We start from the raw sequence: 16,468 nt of genomic DNA, 5'->3' as shown, positions 1-16,468 counted from the left end.
TCTGATGAGTTAAGACCTTTTCAACTGAATTATCTAGTTTGTTCTCACGTTATACTGTTACACCACTTTCCCATTATAGGAGAAGGCCTATGTTGTGCTTTTGTTTTGTATACGAATTTAAAAAAAATATTGTAAGGAGCAAAATACTCAAATTCATTTCGAATATTAATGCAAATATTTCTTTGATTTGATAAGAAATTATGAACAGCCATTTAATAGTAGTACTTTCTGTATATTCGGACTGGTTGTTTTTCGTGAAATATGCTGAAATTAATGGGAAAAAAACTGAACTTTTATTAGTGTTGCTTAAAATGATTGTTTTCTTCCTTTGTATTAAAAAAGATACAAATTCAATTGCAATTTGTCTAACTAAACTGTTATTTACATATTCAAAATCATCAATTTTCTTCTTTGATTAAAAATAATTGATATGTGTAGCTAGATTTTTTATAAGAATTTAAATAATGAATGGGGACAATTACTCAAACTTTGTTTATGCTGAATATGAATAATATAATTTTGGAAGTAACGCGTCTTCTGATTGGCTGACGTTATCTTGTTATCAGCTTATAGACATAATTTAGTCATGTGACCGTGACGTCATCAACGTTTTTTCATGGCTTTCTACGGTTTAAAATGGAATTTAGAATTAAATTATAAGAAAGACTGTTATATGTTTTCTGTCTATTCGAAATAATATAAAAAATGTGGTGCACACTGTTAAATAACCCGCTACGCACGTTATACAAGCCAAACATTTGAAATCCGAAGATGTATAAGTACCGAAAATCGTTGAAGAGCTATATGTCAAAAATACCAAAAATAAATAGCCAAATTCATCTAAAGCCAAATTTGCCTGAGGGAGTTGAAACCTTGGTTTCATTCTTATTTCAAAATTTATAAACAGACAATTAAGAAAAGTTTGTTAAATCATGCCAGTACCGAAGCACTGACTACTGACATGAACTACCATTTCATTTCATTTCAGTATTTTATGTGAATCAAGATTGATTGTTTTTCATAAAATATGCTGAATTACAGGGAAAAGATACTATGTTGTTTTTAAATAAGAATGCAATCATTCCCTTATTTAAATGGAAAATATTACCTGCCATTGATCTTTTTCTACTTTTTGTGGCTTAGAATTAGTTTTGTTTCATTAAATTAAAATATTAACATAAATACTATATTGAAATGTTGTTCGCATTGTTTAGAATTACTTATTTCTCTTGTTTCGATAACAAAAAATGCAATTTTATTTGAAAAAAATTAATACAAAGGCCCCAAGTTTTTTTTATAGGAACTTTGATATTGTAATATTGTAAGCAGAATAGTAATTGAACTTTTGTTTGTGCTGAATAAGAATGAAATAATATTTTATTTGTGATAGAAATAATGAATCGCTATGCCCGTGTCTGTTGTTCTGATTGGGTTCCATTAATATACCCACCAGAACTAGAAATTAAAGAGACCACAGCCACGGCTTCCTCCGCCTCATTTTTAGACTTATACCTCGAATTTGACACACACAGTCATCTCAGTACGTACCACAATCTATGACAAACGAGACGATTTTAATTTTGAAATTATCAATTTCCCCCACCTTAGTAGTAATATACCAACTTCACCTGCATATGGAATATACATTTCCCAACTTATTAGGTATTCAAGAGCTTGCAACTCCTATTCAGACTTTGCAAAACGTCACCAGTGTCTGAGCAGAAAGTTGATGAACCAGGGGTATGTCAAAGAACATCTCGTCCTTTTTCTAAAAAAAGTTCATCGGAAGATACCCAGAACTTGTTGATAAATATTCCGTATCAACTTCACAAATAATACAAGATGGTCTTGAAGTATAGATTTTGCGTACTGACGTTGGTTATTATCTTAAAAACGTGTTGTAGTTTTTTTCATTTGTCTTTATTAATATTACTTGTACTGTTAAGTCAGTTTTTTTAGATATTCTTTTGAAGTGACTCTGTGGTTATGTAAAACATTATACTTTGAACGACAAAATTATTTCATTTATTAATATTACTTTTACTTATGGATCTTAATATACTAAGAATGACAAAACTATTTTCTTCAATAATACTACTTTTTCTGTTAAGTCTGTTTTTTATGATATATATATGACGTGAAACTGTACTTATGTATCCCGTCATACTTTGAACCACACAATTATTTTATTTATTATTATTACTGTTAAATCTGTCTTCTGTTATATCTACTTTACGTGAGTCTGCATTTATGAATGCCTTCATACTTTGAACGACAAAATTATTTTTATGTCTACCTGTGCGAATCGAAGGTATCGGGATCGTTCGCCCTAATCTCATTAATGATAGGAATCATAAATGAATATTCGGTGAATTTAAACAGACTTCAACATATGCCATTACATACAAATAGTTTATTCTTCAGTTGTTTTACATTTAAAAATACAATGTAGTGCTGAAATTCACAAAAACTAATTTCCTAGTAACATATTTACATACATATACTAACTTAGTTATCAATACCTTGAATTCAAAATATCTTGTAGTCCTGAAATTTACAAGAACTTATAACCTAGTAGCAGCTAGCTGTATACAACACAATACATCGTAAATATTCTGCGAAATTGTAGACTGACTTCAACATATTCAATTTAAATACACACAACACAACACTGTAATAAAAAATAAAATTCAGAGCGAACAGGAATCAGGGCGGACGGTCTCAGGGCGAAACGGAACTAGGGCGTATCGAAATCAGGGCGGATGGACCCGGATTCGCGAATTTCAAACGTGCAATTTTATCCAGTACTGAAAACCTTCTATCCTTTACGGGTAGACTGTACATAGATAAATTAAGTCGTATAAGAAAAACAAAATGAGTATGTTAAATTTGACTTTTGATTTTGCCTTATGATTTTGGATTTTCCTTTTTTAATTTTCCTCGGAGTTGAGAATTTTTGTGTTTTTACTTTTTATTTTTTTTGTTACGTTTTGATTTTAACGAACGCAATCTATGTATGACTGGTACATTATTTAACCAGGAATATCCTAACCATGAACTTATTTTTCCATAGATATTGGTTTTGAAGTTTGGTTGTACCTGTAGAAAAAATATTTCAAACGGGATAGCATATCCTCATTTTTACGGAAATGTTGTTAACCGTGCCCGGAAATGTAGAAATGATCCTTGATTCCTCAGGTCTTGCCAAAATAAAACTTATCAGTATCACTTCTTAAAAAGCAGCCAATAGGTCTGGTCTATCAACGACGAAGTTAACCTACTTGTTTGCTTAAATTTTCTCAAGTTAACTTGGAAAGCAGTCACGAAGTGTGCTTCAAGTCAACTTTTGTACAGGTTAGGACCACACCCATCTGTAGGTATATTCTGCAAAACATTATTCAAGCGAAATATTTTTAGCGTGTTATGAAGCAAATATTACTAATTGGAAGATTCTTTACATATTGCTCAGTATTTATATGAATAATGCAAATGTTTCAGGACTATGCTGAACTGTTGGTATATAATTGGTGTTGCCTTTAGCTTATAATGCAGGAAGTAAGTTTAAGTATTTACAATAGATACTGCATGTATATGTATTAAAAATCAATAGTTATGTTCACTGGGAGCAGGTAATTTGCTTTAATCCTATTTAATTCTGTGTAAAAAGTTAAGTTATTTCAACTGAAAATGCGTCGAAATATATATCCAATGAAAAACACGTCTTCTACTGGTATAATTCTTAAATTTCTAAATTGAAGAAGATAATATAGTTACTCCCAATGCTGTGTATGTATCCATCTCACATTTATAGCCAGCAAGCGTGAGGTTTAGCTTGCCACACAATATGGTAACCACTGGGTCGATGCCACTGCTGGTGGACGTTTCGTCCCCGAGGGTATCACAAGCCCAGTAGTCAACACTTCGGTGTTGACATGAATATCAATAAAGTGGTCATTTTTATAAATTTCCTGTTAACAAAACTTAGAATTTTTCGAAAAACTAAGGATTTCCTTATCCCAGGCATAGATTACCTTAGCCGTATTTGGCACCACTTTTAGGAATATTGGATCCTCAATGCTCTTCAACTTTGTACTAGTTTGGCTTTATAAATATTTTGATATGAGCGTCACTGATGAGTCTTATGAAGACGAACGCGCGTTTGGCGTACTAAATTATAATCCTAGTACCTTTGATAACTATTTAGCTTACCACACAATCTTGTTCAGCCAACCACTGTTTTTTTTTATCAAAATGTTCTGTACCAAGTCAGAAATATGGAAGTTGATGTCAACTAGGTCGTTTCTATGTATGTTTGGGTTTGATTTTGTTGCAGTTCAGTGTATCTTGTATTCCGTTGAATTCTTCTTAAATTTGGCAGTTGTTATCTAAAGGTTCTTTTCCATATACGTTGCATTGTTATTTGTTTTTTGTTGCACTTAAGTGTTTCTGTTGTATCGTTGTTTCCCTCTTAAAGTTGATGTGTTTCATTCGGTTTAGTAAGTTACCAGAATTTGTTTTTCTTCATTTTTTTTACTTTTGACCACCGGTATACTTTATTAAACAGCACTGGCTGATTGAAACTACAATTTTGCAATAATCTGACTTTTAGCCTTCATTTTTAAGGTCCTCATTCAAAAAGAAGGACTAGTATACATTTAAAGCTACTAAGATGGCTCTCCTTACATTTGTTGAATGACTGTTCTGGTTCACTAACAAATTGTTCAAAACTTTACACTGTAGAAGATACCAGCATTTAAAGTCTTATTAATAAAACTGACAAATATGGTGTATGTCGTATAGGTAGAGTGAAAAATATGGTGTATGTCGTATAAGTAGAGTGACAAATATGGTGTTTGTCGTTTAAGTAGAGTGACAAATATGGTGTATGTCGTATAAGTAGAGTGACAAATATGGTGTATGTCGTATAAGTAGAGTGACAAATATGGTGGACGTGTCGTCCCCGAGGGTATCACAAGCCCAGTAGTCAACACTTCGGTGTTGACATGAATATCAATAAAGTGGTCATTTTTATAAATTTCCTGTTAACAAAACTTAGAATTTTTCGAAAAACTAAGGATTTCCTTATCCCAGGCATAGATTACCTTAGCCGTATTTGGCACCACTTTTAGGAATATTGGATCCTCAATGCTCTTCAACTTTGTACTAGTTTGGCTTTATAAATATTTTGATATGAGCGTCACTGATGAGTCTTATGAAGACGAACGCGCGTTTGGCGTACTAAATTATAATCCTAGTACCTTTGATAACTATTTAGCTTACCACACAATCTTGTTCAGCCAACCACTGTTTTTTTTTTATCAAAATGTTCTGTACCAAGTCAGAAATATGGAAGTTGATGTCAACTAGGTCGTTTCTATGTATGTTTGGGTTTGATTTTGTTGCAGTTCAGTGTATCTTGTATTCCGTTGAATTCTTCTTAAATTTGGCAGTTGTTATCTAAAGGTTCTTTTCCATATACGTTGCATTGTTATTTGTTTTTTGTTGCACTTAAGTGTTTCTGTTGTATCGTTGTTTCCCTCTTAAAGTTGATGTGTTTCATTCGGTTTAGTAAGTTACCAGAATTTGTTTTTCTTCATTTTTTTTACTTTTGACCACCGGTATACTTTATTAAACAGCACTGGCTGATTGAAACTACAATTTTGCAATAATCTGACTTTTAGCCTTAATTTTTAAGGTCCTCATTCAAAAAGAAGGACTAGTATACATTTAAAGCTACTAAGATGGCTCTCCTTACATTTGTTGAATGACTGTTCTGGTTCAAAACTTTACACTGTAGAAGATACCAGCATTTAAAGTCTTATTAATAAAACTGACAAATATGGTGTATGTCGTATAGGTAGAGTGACAAATATGGTGTATGTCGTATAAGTAGAGTGACAAATATGGTGTTTGTCGTTTAAGTAGAGTGACAAATATGGTGTATGTCGTATAAGTAGAGTGACAAATATGGTTTATGTCGTATAAGTATAGTGACAAATATGGTGTTTGTCGTATAAGTAGAGTGACATATATGGTGTATGTCGTATAAGTATAGTGACAAATATGGTGTTTGTCGTATAAGTAGAGTGACAAATATGGTGTATGTCGTATAAGAAGAGTGACTGAAAAATTGTTTTCTGATGTCTTCACGTTTTACATGTTTAGCTACAAACGGGGGCGTTACGTAAACACGTTATTACGTATGTAATTGTCATTGTAATTTTGTAATTTTCAAAACTTATTATATTATTCTATGGATTTATTTCAAATTCGAAAGACACATTATATGCACTTCTACCATTAAGTTACCCTACCTAAGTTCCTGCGATCATCCTCAGTTCAGTTTTTATGGGGTGGGGTCGAATTCTTAGTCTTAAGCTTTCTTTGTTGTGTTTTGTGTGCTATTGATTTTCTGTTTGTGTCTTTCTTTTTTAGCCTTGGCGTTGTCAGTTTAATTTTGATTTATGAGCTCGAATGTTTATTTCGCCTGTTTTTGTTTAGCACATCATACAAAGAGAAGTATAGAGATACAAGGTTTCTTTAAAAGATAATGAAAAACATACTTGATTAAGTTATTTGATATATCTTTGAAATAACCATTAACAGCAATTGTTTGGAGATAAGGGTAACTCTGAAGCATCGATCTTAAAGATTATCATGGTTATTGCATCAAAATATAATTTCTGTTTCAGGAGGATTTTGTGTTTATGTTTCACGAAAAAAAAAATATCACAAGATGTCTCTAAAGATTGTCTAAAGCTAGTAAAAGCTGTAAAAGTATGTTATTTTAGAGATTGTAAAGTCGAAATATCACACGGAATATATATTATGTTACATGTTGTAATGTATGTTTTTAATGGTTATTTATTTATTTTTCTGTGCTAAGTGTTTTAACGTTAGTTGGTACTGTTAACCTGTCACGTAGTATTGTTATTTTTAAGGTATTTTTATTACTGCAATATAAGCTGGAGGATTTGCAAGCCATAAAACCAGGTTCAACCCACATTTTGTTTTCTAAAAATGTCATGTACCAAGTCATGAATATGGTTGTTGATATCAACTAATCTGTTTCTATGTATGTTGATATTTATAATTTTCCGCGTTTCGAAGTATAGAGGAAAATTATTGTACTAACGGTTCTTTCAATATATGTATGGACACGTGATATTAATTGTAGTATCACGTGAATGGTCATTTTGGCGGGTTTATTTCCCTATCAGACCATTCTCTCGCCAACTTCGAACTGGTCAAGTTCAGATTTAATGTTGGTTCATTAATGATTGATTTTTTCTTGTTTTTTGTACTATATATTATTGGTATTTTTGTTTGCTATTACACATTTTGATGGTATTTTGTTTATGTAAACTTAAGCTAACTTTCAGTATTGTCCAAGTACAGCTCTCGAGACGATCTTCCGAGCATTAGGGTTTGGACACAGGTTTCCATATCGACTAAGGTTACTTGGTTGTTGGTTTTTCCTGGCCGGCGGGTTCGTTTATGACGGAGTCAATGTTTTCATTTCGTATTGAAAGCATTGTTTATATATATGTATATAGATATTATTTGCATAAATATTATGTTTGTTATGACAGATTATAATAAAATCCGGTGTCCTTCTAGTCTTGTGGGCGATCGGCAATTATAAATTGTGTTTGATATATTTATTGTTATATATAAGTATAGTGTGTACCCACTAATATGTTTCTATGCATGTTGATATCAACTAATCTGTTTCTATGTATGTTGCTATCAACTAATCTGTTTCTATGTATGTTGGCGTTTACTTTTGTTGCAGTTCAGTTTTTTTCTGTTTTTCAGTTGTTTTCGTCTTATACTTTATGTCTTTCTATCGGTTTTAATATTTACCTGAAATATTGTTTGTGCTTAATCGAATTATGAATATTAAACAGCGGAATACTACTGTTTAAACATTATACATCGTATATGTGTATTACAGAACTCACTCGGCAATGTAAGAAATCGAACGGAAAATGCGGAATAAACACAAATTTAAGTTGTGATGGAATGTTTGGTCCTGGATTGGTAGAAATGGGTAAATGCTGTAATTCAAGGCCGTGCTGTTTCAAATGTAAGTATACTTGTTAAAATATTAGCTCTGAATTAAAAGAGAGAGGTTGGGAGTCTGCTAACAGGTTTCACCTTCGCATTTTCTGTATGCCTGTCCAAATACAGAATATTCTTATTCAATGGTTGTTATCTGTAACTGTATATCGTATTTATAAATCATTTAGATATAGAATGTAAAGGAGGATGGTGTCATAGAGACAACAAACTGTATATCGTATTTATAAATCATTTAGATATAGAATGTAAAGGGGGATGGTGTCATAGAGACAACAAACTGTATATCGTATTTATAAATCATTTAGATATAGAATGTAAAGGGGGATGGTGTCATAGAGACAACAAACTGTATATCGTATTTATAAATCATTTAGATATAGAATGTAAAGGGGGATGGTGTCATAGAGACAACAAACTGTATATCGTATTTATAAATCATTTAGATATAGAATGTAAAGGGGGATGGTGTCATAGAGACAACAAACTGTATATCGTATTTATAAATCATTTAGATATAGAATGTAAAGGGGATGGAGTCATAGAGACAACAAACTGTATATCGTATTTATAAATCATTTAGATATAGAATGTAAAGGGGATGGAGTCATAGAGACAACAAACTGTATATCGTATTTATAAATCATTTAGATATAGAATGTAAAGGGGGATGGTGTCATAGAGACAACAACATCGAACACCAACGGAGTCATATTTAATTAAATTATTAGGCTATAATTTGAAAAAATACAAAATTACAATGTTTAAAAACATATTCACCCATAGTAGGCACAAATAGTGGTTAACCCTTTATTAACGGTACTTTAAGTAAGAATAACACTATATTTACCGTACTAGAGATAAGAATTACCCTATATTGACCGTACTTGAGATAAGAGTTACACTATAGTTACCGTAATAGAGATACGAATTACACTAATTTTACCGTACTAGAGGTACACTGTACTATATCATTGCCCTACTTTTACCGTACTTGAGCTTAACTGTAATATTCCATTACCCTATATTTACCGTACTTTTGGTAAACTGTAATATTGCATTAACCTATATTACCGTACTTGAGGTAAACTGTAATATTGCATTACTCTAGATTTACCGTACTTGAGGTAAACTGTAATATTGCATTACCCAATATTCACCGTCCTTCAGGTAAGCTATAATATTGCAATATCCTATATTTATCGTACTTGAGGTAAACTATAACATTGCATTACCCTATATTTGCCGTACTTGAGGTAAACTGTAATATTGCATTACAAAATATTTACCGTCCTGCAGGTAAACTATAATATTGCATTACCCTATATTTACCGTACTTGAGGTAAACTGTAATATTGCATAACCCTATGTGTACCGTACTTGAGGTAAACTGTAATATTGCATTTCCCTATATTTAAGGTACTTGAGGTAATCTGTAATATTGTATTACCCTATATCCGTCGTACTAGAGGTAAACTGTTATAATGCATTACCTATATTTACCGTACTTGGGGTAAACTGTAATATTGCATTACCCTACATTAACTGTACTTGAGATACACTATAATAATGCATAACCCTATATTTACGGTACTTGAAGTAAGAATTACACTGTATTTACCATACACGAGGTAAGCATTATCGTTTATTTACCGTACTTGAGAAAAACTGTAGTATTGCATTACCCTATATTTACTGTTCTTGAGGTAAATTGTCATTTCTCAATCATAAAGCTATTTGATTTACTTAATGCTGAGAATACGTCACTTATGTAGTTATAAATTGAGACAAACCCCTTTTATTACTTTTTAAAATACAATTTCTCAAAACTAAACCACATGTATGTACTGAGTACTTTATCAGAAACCCAAATTAAAGAAAAGTCTCAAACCAACTTCCATAGCTGTTTTTTGCATTTTTGATAGTTTTCTGAAAGACATTAATTAAAAGTCAAGTCATGTCGTAAAATGTATTGTTCAAAACATACAAGTTAGACGATGTGGTATAACTGCCAATAAGACAACTCTCAACAGACATGTTTGCAATTGAGAATGAACATGAGAAATGGAGTATTTGCAAAGATAACAGTAGAGAAAAGGGCATATCTGTGTATTGTTTCTGGTGTTTATCTATAATAATAAACAGATAGAATTAAAATATATATTGCAGCTCATTGTGAAGATATTCAACAGATTCCTTACGGAAAAGTTACCAAAACTGGCACAGCTGTTGGTTCTACTGCAACTTTTTCATGCTACGCTTTTTTTGAGTTACTTGGGAACCGGTCAATAACATGTACTCTAAATGGATGGAGTGACTACATTCCACTTTGTTATGGTACGGACAAAATTAACTGAAATGTATATGCATGTACGTAGTGTTGCATTATTAATACATTCTAATATGTTAATGATATGGATATCGTTAGCTGATATGTATATACGTAGGATTTTATTATTACTACACTCCAATATATTTTCGTACGAACAAGGTTCAAAGACTGCTTTGACTGGTCCGATACCCAAAATCATGATTACCTAAAGGCAGACTTGGTCCGAGGACTGTTTATTTGATTAACGTAAAGACTAGACCGCTAAGAAAATTTACTTTGTTATTTAAAAAGCATTATTGAAAATGTGTTTTTGATGCGTTTTGTTATTTGATTTTGCCATGTGATTATGGACTTTCCAAATAGATTTTCCTCTAAGTTCAGTATTTTTGTGATTTTCTTTTTATTGTTGTCAAAACAGCAATTTTTAACCTTGTCATGATTAAAACAGAAAATTGACCATTGTCATCAACACTAATTAGTTTGTATTGCAAACGAGACAACACTCATTCCAAGTCACAATTTGTAAAAGTGAACCATCATAGGTCAAATTACTGTCTTCAACGCAGAGCCTTGAATAATCAAGCTATAAAGGGCCCCAAAATGCCTAGTGTAAAACCATTCAAACAGAAAAAAACCCAACTTGAAACAGTTTTTGGCTTTCGTTTCTGTTTTGTACTTGTTAAATGACACCATGATTTTCAGTACGGAAAACAAGTACATTTGTACACATCTATTTTAGGTTAGCTAGCATGTGCATTTGGTCGTAAAGTTCAGTGATCAATGCATTTTATATGCCTGCAAGTTTCATTTGTTTTCGCTTGTACCTACCTCGAAATCGGTGAAAATAGATACACCTAGAAAAAAGTTCATTTACAGTTTTCTTCTGTTAAGGACAGAACTTTACTAAACGACCAGTCAAATTTATTGTAAAATCTAAACCAATTTTTCTAAATACATAACACAAATACAACTGTTATAATTGTAATTTCCTTAAAATAAAACATAGAGAAACAGACGCATTAAAAAGTTTAAAAAAAATCTTAATATGTTGTTTACTCTATGTTTTATTATAAGAATCAGGATTTCCAATGTATGCCTGTTTTCCGATGGCATTGTGACACAGCATACATGTATATCGAAATTCAAAATATACAAAACGAAGTTCTAAAAGTATGTTGATCTTTTCATGTTTCTTGGAATAAATCAAACCGTATAAATAGTAAGCTGCTAACACATTGATTGTAAATAAAGACGATATCAAGTATTTGCCAAAAACTAATTATACTTGATATGTTTGTTTTTGTAGGTTGTCCTACTATTGGTCACTTTAGAGGATCAACCTACCTGATCGCCTGTACATTTTTTAGCGACTGGATTAACGCAAAGGTAAACTTTTTTAATGCAAAATAACAAAACGAATTGGTGGTCTCAAAAGTATACACTCACAAAGAAGATAGGCACCCCAGATTTAAAGCATTGCAATATGTTATATTTCTATTTACAACAGAGACTGCAAAGATATGAATAAAAATAAAAATAGTAAGGTGCGATATTAGCTAGCACGGGGACGACAGTTACGATTAACAAAACCGATGCGTCAATTAACATTCCAAATAAACAGCACTGACCGATCTAAGTTTGTTAATATTTCAGAGTAGTCATAACATAAGCTGATTATTCAAACATCCCAAATATATAGCAGTTAAAGTAAAATAATAATTGTTGAATGAGGTTAAACAGTTGAACCTGATGAATAGTTATATATATGCATGCTTTTATTACGAGATTATGACATTGTGTTCAAACTTCTGTTTGCTGAAGTAAAACGTTTCTATTGTAGACTGACTGTGAAAGTCGAGGTGGTAATCTGACAAGCATTGAAACTGAGGACGAAAACAATTATCTCAAATATTTAGTGAATTTGTATCGTGTGTTTGGTGTTGGTAATGATTTTTGTTTCATTTGAAGCCATCAATTGAAAATATAGTGTGTTATATTATGTACTTAGTATTTAGTTTTTTTGATTTGGTTTGTAATCCGTTTTGTAAATCTAGACGGGAAAACCACCTCATATTGATTCCCCGGTACACCTTTTGACTGAAACTTTTGTTACACCAGGGAATACCCAGTACTCCTATTGACTTATATTGTTGGTATATCAGGGTTTACTCAGTAATCTGTTGACTAAAACAGATGCTACATCAGGCGGAACAACATGGTTTCCCCGGTACACCTAATGACTGAGATTGTTGTTACGCAATGAATTTCCCCGTACACTTATTGACATATATTGATGTTACAACAGGGATCCCCTGCTACACCTGTTGACTTATATTGTTGTTATATCAATGGTTTCTCGGTACGTACACCTATTGCATTTGATTGTGGTTACACCAGTCGAAACAACCGTCTCATATGGAATAATGATATGCAATACAGATCGTCAATGAGCACAACAAATTCTAGCATCTACCACAAGCTACCAAAATTGAATTTACCATATTTTAATGGCAATTTGTTAAACTGGCAACCTTTCTGGGATGCGTATCAATCAACAATACACGATAACCAAACATTAACAGACGTGCAGAAATTTACGTATTTGCAAAATCAGATTTAGGGAATAGCCGCGTAATGTATCGCCGGTTTACCACTCACAAGTGCAAATTACTATCAAGCCGTATCAATACCGCCAGTGCGGAAATAGACATCACACGAGTATACATGTACAAGTACATAACACAGAACCAAAGAGCTTGACCGAAAACCAGTATAGTACACAAAAGACCGTAGCACATACCGCCGTAGAGGAAACGCCACTGGAGCTAACCACATCATTGCATTCTACTGTTACTGCACATACAGATGTTTTACTGAAAACTGCCGTAACTCCAGTTTGGTCCGAATATCGATCGATAATGACAAATATTTTATTTGACGAGGGAGCACATAACTCATTCATAACTGAAGATTTAGCTAGAAAATTAGAAATTGAGTCCACCGAAAAGATTGCACTGAAAATATCTGGATTTGGAGGAAACGAAGGACAAGTTCGTCATCTTGATAAAGCAAACATAGCTATTGAAACAGTTGATAATCAAAGAATAGAAATAGACGTAATAATTGTACCGAAAATTGCCGCTCCTATTCAGACAAAATCACAAAAGGAAATCAAAGCAATGTCATACCTACGTGGTTTACGACTCGCACATCCGATATGCGCAGAAGACAAGTTTAACATATCTTTATTGATTGGCGCAGACTATTACTGGTCAATAGTCGAAGATGAAATAATAAGATGAAATGGACCGACCGCAGTTAAGTCGAGAATAGGTTATCTCTTGTCGGGACTCGTACTTACTAAGAACGGAAGTACTTCAAAACAGTCAGAAATGCTAAATATTTTGACTAATCACAGAGCCGTTGTTTGCGACTTGGAAAAGTTTTGGAACTTAGAAGCGTTGGGGTTTCAGGAAGCGATACCATTAAAAGTCAGACTGAAGTTGTACGAGAATACGGAGAAAAGTCTATAATACTAGAAAATGGAAAGTACACAGCTAAGTTACCATGGAAACCATATTTCCTTCCGCTGCCTCATAACAGGGAATTGGTTAAACAGAGGAAAAGTAGCGTTATTAGGCGTTTAGCAAACACACCCGATTTATTAAACATGTATGGAGATATCATAAGGGAGCAGGAGAGACGACATTGTATTGAAAAGGTTGAGGAAACAAAACTTACTACCGATCGACCCGTACACTATATCCCGCATCATCCTGTTTCCAAGGAATCATCTACTACGCCAATACGCATTGTTTATGATTGTAGCTGCAAAGATGGAAGAGATAATCCAAGTATAAATGAATGCTTAGAATCACACCCACCTGTTATGAATGATATTACGGGAATACTTTCGTGCTAAGAAATATGCTACAACTTCAGATTTAGAAAAGGCATTTCTACAAATACAGCTCGACGAGAAAGACCGAGATGCAACGAGGTTCTTATGGCTGAGCGATCCTACAAACACATCAAGTCCGCTAATAACATATCGCTTTAAGTCCGCACTATTCGGAGCTACATGTTCGCCATTCATTTTGAGCGCCACACTTCTCAAGCACTTTAAGACAAATCCGGGGAAACTTTCTGATACACTTGAAAATGGGTTATATGTGGACAACATTTTAACTAGCTTTGATCACGAAAAAAGCGTAATAGACTATTATAGGAGACCGAGAGAATTACTTACGAAAGGAGGATTCAACCTACGCTCATGAAATTCAAACAGTCCAAAATTACAAGAAATCACTAGCAAAGAACAAACCTTAGACAAAGATGAGCTTACTAAAATTCTTGGTATGCAATGGAACGCTAAATCGGACAAGTTGTTTTATCAAAGTAACACGTTCGAGATGGACAAAAAAGGAAAACTGACTAAAAAATATATTTTACGGCAATCATCCAAGATTTTCGATCCGTTAGGACTTTTAAGCCCAGTTACTGTAAAAGCGAAAATCTTTATGCAATCACTTTGGAAGCTAAATTTGGAGTGGGACGAAATATTACCGGAAGATATCCAATCAAAATGGATATTAATTTCACGAGATCTAGCATCTTGAAACAGAGATTCATCGAAGTACTCAAACACAGAACGATAATAACAGAAATTTACCAACTCTTCATGTATTTACCGATGCTTCAGCTCATGCGTACGTCGCATGCGCGTACATCTTGTATGACAGAAAACCAACAATAGTAATGGCAAAGAATCGAGTTGCGCCTATCAAGACTATAAATTTACCAAAACTAGAGCTTATGGGGGCTGTAATTGGAGCAAGACTTGCTGGTCATATCTGCAAAAACTTTCCAGAAACGTTTAGTGAAATACAATTTTGGAGTGATAGCCAAATCGTACTTAGTTGGCTTTCATCCGTAAAACCACAGAGACAATTTATCAAAAACAGAATTGAAGAAATTCAAAGTTTGTGTGGAGATAATGTATGGAGATACTGCCCTACGAAAGACAATCCCGCAGATCTACTTACACGTGGTATAACATCTGAAGAACTACAACAGAACGAAATATGGTTTAGTGGACCTAAATGGTTAAACAGCAAAGAAGATTGGCCGACATGGAACGGAAACAATGTGACGTCTAGTGTATGTACAACAATGTCGGAGAACGATGAAAAATTTAAACTATGGAGATTAATCAAAATGTACGTATTGGTATAGGAGAAATCATAGATATCGAACGGTACAATTCTTATAGAAAATTAACCCGCATTACCGCATATGTAATGAGATTCGCAACGAACTGCAGAGCAACGGAAACTGAACAAAAGAAAGATTTGTTACGTAGTGATGAAATTGAAAATGCAAAATTCCTATGGATAAGATATACACAAGGTAGAATATTTAGTGACGAAATAAATTGTATAGATAATTCTACAAAACGCAAATCACTTGTGCGACAATTAAAGCTATTTCTAGACGAAAAGCAATCATTACGATGTGGTGGCCGCCGAATAGACAATGCGACAGTAGGAGAAACAGTCAAGTTTACATATCTGTTACCAGCAAAGGACCGTCTTACACATTTGATAGTGTTAGAAGCACATGAGCACACACTACATTCAGGTATAAATATCACTCTAGCATACATACAACAAACATTTTGGATTACGAAATTAAGACAGTGCGTGAAATCTATATTGGCGAAATGTGTAACGTGCCGAAAAGTAATCAGAAAATCTTATCCCGCACCATAAATTCTACCATTACCAAAAGAGAGAGTTCAAGATGCCACACCCTTTATCATCACCGGAGTAGACTTCACAGGTGCGTTAACGACAAGAAACAGACACAACGAAGAATCGAAGTTTTACATTTGCCTATTTACATGTGCTGTCACTCGAGCAGTACATTTGGAATTAGTTTACGATCTCAGCGAAGAATCTTTTTTATTGTTTTTCCGGAGATTTGTAAGTCGACGATCAGTGCCGAAAATTATGATGTCAGATAATGCGTTAACATTTAAAGCTGCTTCAATCG

The sequence above is a fragment of the Mytilus trossulus genome, chromosome 13 (genome assembly GCF_036588685.1).
Source record: "Mytilus trossulus isolate FHL-02 chromosome 13, PNRI_Mtr1.1.1.hap1, whole genome shotgun sequence".
In the NCBI taxonomy this organism is placed as follows: domain Eukaryota; kingdom Metazoa; phylum Mollusca; class Bivalvia; order Mytilida; family Mytilidae; genus Mytilus; species Mytilus trossulus.
This window is presented reverse-complemented; position numbering follows the sequence as displayed.